Raw genomic sequence first — 13,295 nt, 5'->3', positions numbered from 1 at the left:
GCCTCAACACAGCTAACCACAATGTAGTTGAAAAACAATGATCAGCTTTCAGTGACCACCAACAGCAGATAAAGAAATAAATGCAGTCAAGATGAATTGTGCACAGTGTAGGGGACTAGCTTTTTGCCAACTCCAACTCTTTGCCTGTCTCCAAGCAGTCTCCACTGGTGTTGGGTCATTTTGCCCATTCAACCACTATCAATAATAAGAGACCCTTTCACAAGGCTGCCTGTTGTATCTCTGAATGAGTTAGTGTTGTTGTTTTGATACTTTCAAAAGCAAGGGGACTCACACAGAAACCCATGGGCACAGAAGGTGAGTCATTCTAAACGCTAAACTTCCTTCCTGTGTGAGTGACGCTTACATCCAGTTTGACTACCAGAAGTTGGAGGATCTGCCTCAGGAGTTAGAGAGTTAAAAACATAGTGTTCTTCCAGCCAACATGCTGAGTGAGACTAAAATTTGCACTGCATTTTGATTAGCCTCATGTTGACTATGGTTTTTTTTGGGGGGGGGGGGTTGTGTGTGTGTGTTTTTGTTTTTTGTTTTACAAATTAAGCATATTTTCTTATTAATTAGAGAAGCTTTCTTTAATGCAATCACTTATAACAATATCTGCAAGATGCAAGTTAATTAAAGTTGCTGCGATGGCTGCTTTCAAGAATTCTTTCTTTCCATTAGTCATGATACATTTTCTTTTCTGGAGCACCATGAAATGAAGTGACATGAATAAATTAGAAGATGTGCACAAAGTGATCGGCAAAGTTGGAGTAAAATTCCATCAGCAAATGCAAATTTGCAAGAGATGCCCTCCAACCTTTCTCCAGTGAAAATAAGGACGCCCTGTTCCATAATAATAATTTTATTATTTATACCTAGCCTATCTGACTGGGTTGCCCCAGCCATTCTGGGCAGCTTCCAACATATATAAAAAACATAATGAAAATTAAACATTTAAAAAACTTCCTTATATGGGGCTGCCTTCAGATGTCTTCAGATATCAATGTGATTCTCTACTCCAGGCATAAGCAACTATCTGCATAGGCAGATGTTTTGGGACTACAACTCCCATCATCCCTAGCGATCAGGACTAGTGGTCAGGGATGATGGGAGTTGTAGTCCCAAAACATTTGGAGGGCCGAGTTTGCCTGTGCCTGCTCTACTCCTTCACACTCCCCAAGTAAGGAAAGATTAACACATCTACCCCTTTTATGTTTATCCAGTTGGAAGCAATCGCTGACGAAAGACCTACAGGATCTGAAGGTTCGCTATAAGGAATTGTTTGAGGAAACAAAATACCTTTAGTTCCTACGCTTCTCTGCAAGCGATACAACAGGAGAGCAGGTGCTAACTTGGTGCTGTGCATCAGGCACAGTTTCAGATTTGTGCAATTGCACAATTTCAAGTGAAATCTCTGCAAATGCAAAAGACTGAGGCTGCAATGTTGTCGCTAGTGTTCATTTGTGTGTCCTGCCTTCCCTCCCAAAGTAACCCAAGATGGCTAACAATAGCCATGTGGATAACAACAGAATAGAACAGTAATTTGAACCCATAGACAATAAAATACAATGCTACCACAGAATGCATGGGAAGCTGTCTTACACTGAGTCAGACTGTCCATCTAGCTCAGTATAGTCTACACTGACTGGTAGCAGCTCGCCAGGATTTCAGACAGGAGTCTCTCCCAATCCTGCTTGGATGTCAGGAGTCCAGGTTCCCAGCTTGATAACACAGTAAGCGTAGGTAATTAAAAAGGAGGATTTATTGCAAAAACAAACAGATAGTTCTGGACAACTCAAACAAAGCTTCCGGCATCATTACTTAAGATGACCCTTCTGAAGACTCCTTCCAGTGTCTGCAGAAGATATTGAACTTATGACCTTTATGTCTCTTGTTTTGCTTCCTATCTAACAACCCTCCCATTCACCGACTCTTTGGATTTAGTGGATCAGCTCCCACCTCTTCCTGTTCTGTGAGGCTGTTTCTGAGTCTATTCGCTCCTGTTTGTGCTTCCTGCGAGCTTTGGCTGTGTTCTTGCCTGCTCTCAGCTACGGCCTTATCAGTTGACTCGTCAAGGTCAGGAATAGCTGAAGTCTGCAGCTGCTGACTCTCCCCTGCCTGACTAACATCTAAGCTTCTCTGTTCCTGGCTGCTTTCTGCAGTTGGCTGCAAGCCTTCACTTGCAGCTGACTCATTCCTGACATTGGAGATGCCAGGTATGGAACCTGGGGCCTTCTGCATTCAAAGCAGATGCTCTACCACTCAGCTACGGCCTCTTTCCAAGGATAGTGACAGCCATAATTGAACTATGGAACACACACACACACACACACACACACACACACACACACACACACACACAGCTCCAGCTATGTGCCAAAGACCTTGACTAATAGGTATGTTTTAAGGCAACAGAGTTGGGTACAATAGGAAGTCCAGCAGGAGTTGTCAGATTTCAGGGAATCGAATCCCCCTCCCTCACAGCAGGGTGCCAGTAATGGGAACTCAAGAAGCTTTTACCAAGGTCTTTTATTCAATATTCACAGAGAGACGTAGCAATGCCGTCTATGGATAATGGTGCTGCTCTGAGTAAACTCCTCCCCCCTTCCCTTCTCAGTTGTCAGCAGCCCCACCTCCCTTATGGTATCTGCTTAGGGACAATTGCCTCTGCGCTCTCTGCTCTCCTACTTTCATTGCTTGCCATGTTCTGGGAGAAGGGGGGTCTGGAATGCTCTCTAGTGATAACGTGTCAGCCAGCTGTTCCTGTCTCCCATTATTTCCCAGCTTTGCCCCCTTTCCCTCCCTGAGCCATGACCCTCTGCAAACCACCATTGTAGATCTACACTGTCCTCCTCTTCTCGGGAAGGTTCAGGAGAAGGGGGAGGCGGTCTCCACCATTCCTCCTCAGTCCAGTCCCTCTCAGGAGTGTTGCCGTCTGCTGCCACCAGGGTGCTGCCATCAAGAAGAGTCTGTTTTGCATCACCACTCTATGGGCCATGCCCATTAGGGAGACCCATTGGAAGGGGTGGCATATCAAGCAGAGAAATGCAGCCTGACCTGGGATGAGGCAACTTCTTATTAATCTACCTAGCACAGTAGTGCATATATGTTAAGACAGAGGGGTCAAACAGAGAACCACCGTTAAAAAATTCTACACATTCTAAATGTTAAGACACTGTTGTCCAAACTGACTGAAATTTGGAAGGGAATATCTAGGTATTCATTCACTTATCCACTTCAAATATTTATATTCCATTTTTCTAGCTCACAACAGGCCTTCAAGACAACAACCTGGTTCTCTAGTCATTCCCATGTTTTATGAAACCATGAATAATCCTCCAAACTGGATCATTTATTGAAAATTAATCCATAGTAAACACATGAGTCCTTGAGTGGTCATGTGTGTGATCCGGGGTGTATGTGAGAAATGCCCACTCATAGTGAGGAGAGTCTGACTCCTACTTGAGCAAATGAGAGCAGAACCCCCCCCCCCGTAAATGGGGGCTGAAGAGGGTTTGACATGTGTGAGAGGGCAGAGCTTGTATGCACACTTTTGTCCTCATCCTTACATTCAGTATTCACTGAATATGGGCAATGACTCCACACACATTCCTTTCTAACTGATTTTGCTGAAATGAAGAAATCTAAGGGTGCAGGCAGAAACCAAGCATGGATTTTCTTGTGAGAAAACCCATTTTGAGGGGGTACTAAAAACCAAAACCCTGGACTCAGAATTTTAAACTTCTAAATGTCAATCATTTGCAATTCATGCAGGTTGGGGTTTCTAGTAAAACATTAAAAAACCAAACTGATATTGCCAGCCATTCCCTGTATTATACCATGCGTTTTTGAAGTTTCAAAATAATTTAAGCAAGACGTGCTTGTTCACTATTTCATCTTAAATTACTATTCAAATATCTTATTACCTTGTAATTTTCCTCTAAATCCCCCGCTGGGAAGATCTCTGGTTTAAACTGCCTGCGTTTCTCAATAGATTGATTTTCACACCCACCCACCCCTTTTTTCACCTATTCACCTGAATTGGCAAGGAAGGTCTTGACACAAATTAGAGGGAAATAAATTGGAATCGTGTTTGTATCTGTTTCTTTTCAAGATAATTAAGAAGAGCCTCTTGGACGCAGACGTTGTATCTTGCTTTTTGGAATGCTGTGGCTAGGCTGGACAGCTGCACCGTGGCTGGAAGGTGTTTTCAAACAGGTCTTCCATTGCCACCTTGGCAGATGAGTGGCGGAGTTCAATGCCACCGGTTGTTGCCATCAGAAGCAGGGGTTAGCATTGCAATCCATGGCTGGGCTCCGGGCCACTTTGGCAAACAGGCAGTGAAGCAGGTGGTTGCTCACAGTGTGGCCACTTGGAAGAGGATGTGAAGCCATTTGGCGCATACATGCTTTCTGGATGGAAGCAAGCAACACCTTTAGCAGTGGCAACCAGCCCGTTTGCTGAGGACACACAAAGGCCTAGGAAGCGGAGAATCAAAATTTGCAAACGGTGCATTAGAGACTACTGGTAAGGGAGGCTGATTTTGACTACACAGTGTTGAATAGATTGCTTGGCTGTTCTTTCACATTATATTTTACCAGTGCTTAGATGTGGAGACCTATTGGTCTACTACTGCAACACGCTCTGCATGGGTCTACCTTTGAAGGTGTCGCAGAAACTACAACGAATTCAGAACGTGGAAGCTAGACTGGTGACCGGGGGCGGCCATCAGCACCATATAACACTGGTCTTAAAAGCCCTGCTTTGGCTTCCCTATAGGTTTCCGAGCACAATTCAAGGTGTTGGTGCTGACCTTCAAAGCCCTAAACCAGGCACCCCCAAACTGCGGCCCTCCAGATGTTTTGGCCTCCAACTCCCATGATCCCTAGCTAACAGGATCAGTGGTCAGGGATGATGGGAATTGTAGTCCAAAACATCTGGAGGGCCGAAGTTTGGGGATGCCTGCCCTAAACGGCCTCGACCCTGTATACCTGAAACAGCATCTCCACCCCCATCATTCAGCCTGCCTTCAACTGCCTTCTGGCAGTTCCCTCACCGTGAGGTTACAAGGAACCAGACAGAAGGCCTTCTCAGTAGTTATGCCTGCCCTGTGGAACGCCCTCCCATCAGATATCAAGGTGATGAGTAACTATATAACCTTTAAAGGACATCTGAAGTCAGCCCTGTATAGGGAAGTTTTTAATGTTTAATGTTTTCTTATGTTTTTGTATATGTTGGAAGTGGCCCAGAGTGGCTGGGGTAACCCAGTCAGATGGGCAGAGTATAAATTTAAAAAAATGTTATTATTAATACACCCACAGAGCGTTCAGCATCACATTTATTTATTTTTAAGGATTCAGGCTACTCACCTTTTAAGGAGTCCCCAACAGCGCAATATTCCATTCTGAAGGAAATCAGCCCTGAGTGCTCACTGGAAGGACAGATCCTGAAGCTGAGGCTCCAATACTTTGGCCACCTCATGAGAAGAGAAGACTCCCTGGAAAAGACCCTGATGTTGGGAAAGATGGAGGGCACAAGGAGAAGGGGACGACAGAGGATGAGATGGTTGGACAGTGTTCTCGAAGCTACGAACATGAGTTTGACCAAACTGCGGGGGCAGTGGAAGACAGGAGTGCCTGGCGTGCTCTGGTCCATGGGGTCACAAAGAGTCGGACACGACTAAACAACAACAACAGTGCAATATAAGTAGCAGCAAAAAATTCTTTTTAAAAAAATATGTATGCATCACAAGAGAATCATGATTCAATGGAAAGAGCACATGGTTTACATGTTGTAGGTCTCAAATTCAATCCTTGCCACCTTACAGCTCTGGCTAAAAGGGATCTTAGCATCAGGGCTAGTTAAAACCAGTAGTGCAATTGGCTGAAGCAGACAGTGGCCTGACTCAAATCTAGAAGCATAAGAGGTTGCCTTGGTCCAACAAATTCAGTACAGTGGAACCTCGGTTTATGAACACCTCGGTTTATGAATTTTCGGTTTATGAACACCGCGGACCCATCTGGAACGGATTAATTCACTTTCCATTACTTTCAATGGGAAAGCTCGCTTCAGTTTATGAACGCTTCAGTTTATGAACAGACTTCCCGAACCAATTACACCCATGCTTCGGGTTAAGTACGCTTCAGGTTGTGTACTCCGCGGACCCGTCTGGAACGGATTAATCCACTTTCCATTACTTTCAATGGGAAAGCTCGCTTCAGTTTATGAACGCTTCAGTTTAAGTACTCCGCGGACCGTCTGGAACAGATTAATCCACTTTCCATTACTTTCAATGGGAAAGTTCGCTTCAGTTTATGAACAGACTTCCGGAACCAATTGTGTTCATAAACCGAGGTACCACTGTATCATCTAACTGGCTGACATGCTTCTGTAGGGTTTCAGGCAAGAGTCTTTTCCACCCGTGGCTGCAAATGCCAGGGATTGAACCCGGGGCCTTCTGAATGCAAGGCAGATTTTCTTCCACTGAGCTGTGGTTACATTATGCCCTGAAACATTAGAAAAGATCCCTATCCCTATTAAAAGCTGGTCACAAATTTAATGATAAAAGATTAGGAACTTTTAAACTCCCATCACAAGAAGCCTTCAAGTAAATAGTGTTCCTTTCCTGAAGAAAGAAACTCTGAATGAACAATGCCAAAGGGCAGCGTATAAACGGAGGCGGTAAATATTATTTTGATCAATGTACTAAGTGGTTGCAAAAATCTGGTCAATCCATTAAATGCAGAAGTTAATAAGGAGATAGAACTATCTCACACTTCATAAAATAGAACAGCAAAGTATAATTTTTCAAGTCTTAGCAATTACATTGCCTATCACACCATTACTGATATAATGGGAAGCTAATAAGCCAAGTAATTAGATGCACTAGGTCAGAGTTTTCACCTTCGGTTTTGAAGGGTACCACAGAGACAATGTTTTACAATATTTAGCATTTAGTCACTATTTAGCAGAAATTGAATGTAAGAGGAGGTTTGCTTGTGGGGGTGGGGGATCCTGTGAGCTTCGTCATAGCTGAGTGGGGATTTGAAGCCATGTCTTCTGAGTTAATGCCAGATACATTGTGTCACTTTGGACAAGGAATATATAAAGGGGGGAATTCTATGTCACACTTTTTCAAAGGTTTCATCACCACAAGCATTTACGTTTCCCTAACTGAACAACCCTTCCTCTCCTCACTCATGCACTGCTCTGGAGAATCTCCTGACACACATACCCTGAGCCAGTTCGGTGTGGTGCACAAAGGGAAGAGAGTGAGGGCAACCCCCATTGCACTAGTGAAACTCCTTGCACGGGCTTCCAGTAGTGAGACTGGTGAGTTGAGTCTGGCTCAGAATGTGTGTGTATATGTGGATGGGTGATATGCAGCCATACCTTGGAAGTCGAATGGAATCCGTTCCGAAATTCCATTCGACTTCCAAAACGTTTGAAAACCAAATCGCGTCTTCTGATTGGCTGCAGGGAGCTCCTGCGGCCAACCAGAAGCCGCAGAAGCCCCACCAGTCATTCAGCTTCCAAAAATAGTTCGCAAACTGGAACAGTCACTTCCAGGTTTGTGACGTTCGGGAGCCAAAACGTTTGAGAACTAAGCTGTTCAAAAACCACTGTACATATAAGCGATATACCCACATGCTTATATACTAACACAGATAATACACAAACACACATAATGGCATTAAAACATTTATTTATATATTTTACTTCATTAATGTACCAATTAATTTTTAAAAAAAATAGTTTAGGGCTTTACATAAAATAGTGCAAATTGTGTTCCCTCTTTTTAATGTCTGTTTTCATCACTATTTTAAAGGTGAAGTGTTTAAAAAGTAGTGATAAAAACAGACATTAAAAACAGGAGACACAATGAAACCAAAAACAAGCAAGCAAACAAACAAACAAACCCATACATAATAAAATGGAATCCTTGCCTAAACAAAAAACAGCAGACATTGAAAAGTGCAATGATTTATGAATACATTTGTGTTTGGATTATTATTGTTGTTGTTGTTGTTGTCATTGTTGTTATTATTATTATTATTAAAATTGAAATAGAAAATAGAAACCAATTTAAGGTTCCCAAACCTAAAATCTATATATAGCACTATTAGACAAAATCTAAAAATGAAAAAAAGACTCTTTCAGCACATGAGTCAGAACTACGTTAATAAATATTCTGTGCTGTGAACACACACAAAGGGGCTGTCCAGTCCGAAAAGGTTACCATATGGTATCAGCAGTGCACCTGCAGTGTTTTCAGAAGATGATGGATCAGGAGCTCTGGCTGCTAAGTGGCATCATCCATTACTTAGGAAACATATGATTAAGCGTTGGAGAAAGAAACAGGCCAATGCAGAGTATCACGTCCTCAACTTTTCCGTAAGAAACCAAAACTTTATCGAGACTGCAGAACATGTGCCACAAGTGGCACAGCAAGCAACAGGCTGGATGGAGAGCAAACGGGTTTGTGGCCATTGCTATTGTACAGAAAATGTGGCATGATGCTAATAATAATAATAATAATAATAATAATAATAATAATAATAATAATAATACTTTTTAATTTATACCCCGTCCATCTGGCTGGGTTTCCCCAGCCACACTGGGCGGCTGCCAACAGAATATTAAAAACACGATAAAACATCAAACATTAAAAACTTCCCTAAACAGGGCTGCCTTCAGATGCCTTCTAAAAGTCAAATAGTTGTTTATTTCCTTTACATCTGATGGGAGGATGTTCTACAGCAGGCATCCCCAAACTTCGGCCCTCCAGATGTTTTGGACTCCAATTCCCATCTTCCCCGACCACTGGTCCTGTTAGCTAGGGATCATGGGAGTTGTAGGCCAAAACATCTAGAGGGCAACAGTTTGGGGATGCCGGTTCTACAGGGTGGGCATCACTAGCGAGAAGGCCCTCTGCCTGGTTCCCTGTAACCTCACTTCTCGCAGTGAGGGAACCACCAGAGCTGAACCTCATTGTCCGGGCTGAATGATGGGGTTGGAGACGCTCCTTCAGGTATACTGGGCCGAGGCCGTTTAGGGAAGGCATCCCCAAACTGCGGCCCTTCAGATGTTTTGGCCTACAACTCCCATGATCCCTAGCTAACAGGACCAGTGGTCAGGGATGATGGGAATTGTAGTCCAAAACATCTGGAGGGCTGAAGTTTTGGGATGCCTGGTTTAGGGCTTTAAAGGTCAGCACCAACACTTTGAATTGTGCTCGGAAATATACTGGGAGCCAAGGTAGGTCTTTCAGGACTGGTGGTATATGGCCTCAGCGGCCTCTCCCAGTCACCAGTCTAACTGCCACATTCTGGATTAGTTGTAGTTTCCGGGTTACCTTCAAAGGTAGCCCCACATAGAGTGCATTGCAGTAGTCCAAGTGAGAGATATTCATGACCTTTCCTCATAAAATGGACATCATTCTTCATGTGACGTATGTTTGTATAATTAAATAGGAAGCTGCCTTATATTGAGTCAGAACTTAGTCTATCTAGCTCAGCACTGCCTATGCTTACTGGCTCTCCAGTATTTCCGACTGGGATCTCTCCCAGTCCTACATGGAGATGTTGAAGATTGGACCCAGGACCTTCTGTGTGCAAAGCAGATGCTCAGTCACTGATCTGTAGCCCTTCCCTCCATTGCTGTATGGACTTGAGGACTTCTGTCTAAAAGACACAAGGCCAAAAACCCATTGGGGGCATAGAGCCAGTCACATGGGCTCTTGGGCTTGTGGTGTCCATGACAGTCATTACTGAAACCGTGTCGACAGCCCCCGTTTGTGAGCCTTCACAGGAGAGGACAAAGTGAGCATCTGGAGTAAACACAACCTTAGAGGGAGGAAGAAGACCTTGTGTTGTCCCTCTTCCACTAGCTAGATTGTATATCTCCTTGGTTGCGTGCCAAGACCCCCAGAAAATTCCCCCCAATAACTCAGACAGACACATTATTTTAGGTTTTGCTTTTTGGCATAATTTTGGCCACAACTTTATTCAAAATTACAAATTAATTTGAGTGTTGGCCTTAGGCTTTGGTTAATCTTCTGCCCCACGGTGGGACAGGACCAGCTCTGACTTCCTACGTTAGGAAAGTCAAGTAAACGCCCCATGGTGGAGGAGATAGCTGAGACCAGGCCATCCCCCCCACCAGAAATGTTCCCCAAGGCTCATGTTCTGTATTGTCCCCAGCCCCGCACCATTGTGGGGGTGTAAGGACTAGAGCCCCAGAGCCCCGGGATTCCTTTAACGGAATACTTCTATAAGAGCAATACTGAGGGGCATGCACCTCCATGCGATGCCCCTCCCAAACTCATCAACCAAAGCCTAACCTGCCAACCTAACAAGTTGTGACTATTGCTAAGCAGTAGGCGAAAAACCAGATGGCAACAGCCAATCAGCCAAATGGAAAAAAAATCCTACTGGCCCCAGAATACAGGCGGCACCATAGCAAGGTCACTCTAAACTTGCAAGAAAAAGGAGGTGGGCGGGAGGGAGATTCAAATCACTAGCAGGAATGAGCTTAACACAAAAACGCTGATTATTTAAGCACTCACCCTATCAAGCAAAGAATGGATACATGCAATTTACCCCAGCAACACTCAGCTCTCCAATCATCTTCTCTCTTGGAGCTTAGACCCACCCCTTTACACACACACAGTCTTTTCTGCTGGGTCCGTCCGCAACCCCCATTATTCCCTATGGGGTTAATGAGCTTTCTCATTGATCCACATTGGACGTATGGGTGTGTGAATATGACTGCAGCCTTATTGCCCTGTCATCCCAGTGTCTCGCGACCAAGTCATACTCAGAGAAGGCCCACCGAAATCAATAAAGTTGATAATGACCAACTTAAGCCCATTGATTCCATTAGGTCTATTCTGAGGATTACATAGTTAGATACAACCCAACATGATATGGGGAGAAGGTGGTTGAGAAAGATCTGCTCTTTTCCTGGCTGCGCTGTTATGGAGCAGGGTGATTCCTTTTTGAATTCTAGTTTTCCCTTATTTCTTCAGCCTGCAGATCATCACATAGAGCGGCAGGCTGTATTCACATGGCTGCATGCAATGATCTCTACCTGGTCACCTGTGGAGCAAATGATTGATGCTGAGTTGGGGCGACTTCAGAAAGACAGCAGAAGGGGGAGGCAGAGTTTTGAAAGTTTTCCTGACTCCTTTTCTTCCTTTTTTTTTAATATATTTGCCTAACGTTCAAACACCTGCTATTGACACTTTAGCATTGTTGCGAACTCTTCCCTCCCACCCTGATATATCCATCTCCTTAGGCGTAAGACCGCACTCTGCAATTAAGTCCTGCTGCTAACAGTGTTTAATGGATAGGGACATGCTTAGAATTCTGCGTGCAGATTGCCATTCTGTTTGAGCCTGCTGCCCTTGGCTCGATTTCCGCCCTCTGCTCATTGGTTGCAGTTCCTATCCTGATATTATTGCCGTGAGATTCTGCTAGCTCTTGCTGTTTTCCCTGCTGTAAATATTGGTTGCTGTTCTCATCGTCGCTTCTGTATGATTCCTTTCTTCCCTTCCCCGCCTGACCTATGCTGTCACCTAGAGCTGGCAAACTGTTTGTCTCACGTTGCACTTTGGTCGCTATCAATAAATAACTATCTGCAACCGAATGATTTTCTCATCTGGAAACCTTCCTGATATTCAGCTACCGTAGTAGTATCTTGTATTCCGACCGCACTCTTCTCCCTCCCCCCCCCCCAGGAAAAAACCTCTTCTCATTCTGAATTCATTATTTTGGATGGGTAGAATTAAAGATATTCATGCTCTGCTTAGCATACCGGTTGGGTTCCATAATGTGTTGTCTGTGGGGCTGCCCTTGAAGACAGTTTCAAAATTGCAGTTAAGTGCAGAACATGGCAGCTAACTGGAAATGAGCCTAAAAAAACACATCTCACTAGTCTTAATACATTGCCTCCAGGTCCATTTCCAGGCTCACCTCAAGGATCTGGTTTTTTATTTTTATTTTATTTATTTACTGTATTTTTTTTTAAAAAAAAAACCTTTAAAGCTAAGCAGCTTGAAATAAAATTCACAAGAGAAACTTAAAAATAAACCTAAATAATTTATATTTAAATTATATAAATATAATGAGGGATCCAGGTGGAGCTGTGGGTTAAACCACAGAGTCTAGGGCTTGCTGATCAGAAGGTCAGCGGTTCGAATCCCTGCAACGGGGTGAGCTCCTGTTGCTCGGTCCCAGCTCCTGCCCACCTAGCAGTTCGAAAGCACATCAAAGTGCAAGTAGATAAATAGGGACCACTCCGGCGGGAAGGTAAACGGCGTTTCCGTGCGCTGCTCTGGTTCGCCAGAAGCAGCTTTGTCATGCTGGCCACATGACCCGGAAGCTGTCTGCGGACAAATGCCGGCTCCCTCGGCCTATAGAGCGAGATGAGCGCCACAACCCCAGAGTCGGACACGACTGGACCTGATGGTCAGGGGCCCCTTTACCCCTTTACCTTTATCATCTGGCTGAGTTTCCCGAGCCACTCTGGGTGGCTTACAGCACACATAGAAAATTGTAAGAAATTAGACATTAAACATTTCCCGATACAGGGTTGCCTTCAGGTGTCTTCTAAAAGTCAGATAGTTGTTTATTTCCTTGACATCTGATGGGAGGGTCTTCCACAGGGTGGGTGCCACTACCGAGAAGACCTTCTGCCTGGATCCCTATAACCTTGCAGGGAGGGAACTGCCAGAAGGCCCTCAGCACTGGGCCTCAGTGTTCGGGCTGAATGATGGGTGTGGAGGTGCTACTTCAGGTATACTGGGCCTTAAAGGGCTTTAAAGGTCAGCACCAACACTTTGAATTGTGCTTGGAAACGTACTGGGAGCCAATGCAGGTCTTTTAGGACCAGTGTTATGTGGTCTTGGCAGCCATTCCCAATCATCAGTCTAGCTGCTAGATCAGTTGTAGTTTCCAGGTCTGGATCAGTTGTAGTTTCCAGGTCACCTTCAAAGGTAGCCCCACGTAGAGCACATTGCAGTAGTTCAAGCGGGAGAAAACCAGAGCATGCACCACTCTGGGAAGACAGTTTGCAGGCAGGTAGGGTCTCAGCCTGTGTACCAGATGGTAAAGGTAAAGGGACCCCTGACCATTAGGTCCAGTTGTGACTGACTCTGGGGTTGTGGCGCTCATCTCGCATTATTGGCCAAGGGAGCTGGCGTACAGCTTCCAGGTCATGTGGCCAGCATGACAAAACCACTTCTGGCGCACCAGAGCAGCACACAGAAATGGCATTTACCTTCCCGCTTGGAG

The sequence above is a fragment of the Zootoca vivipara genome, chromosome 1, assembly GCF_965207765.1.
Source record: "Zootoca vivipara chromosome 1, rZooViv2.hap1.1, whole genome shotgun sequence".
NCBI lineage: Eukaryota > Metazoa > Chordata > Lepidosauria > Squamata > Lacertidae > Zootoca > Zootoca vivipara.
This window is presented reverse-complemented; position numbering follows the sequence as displayed.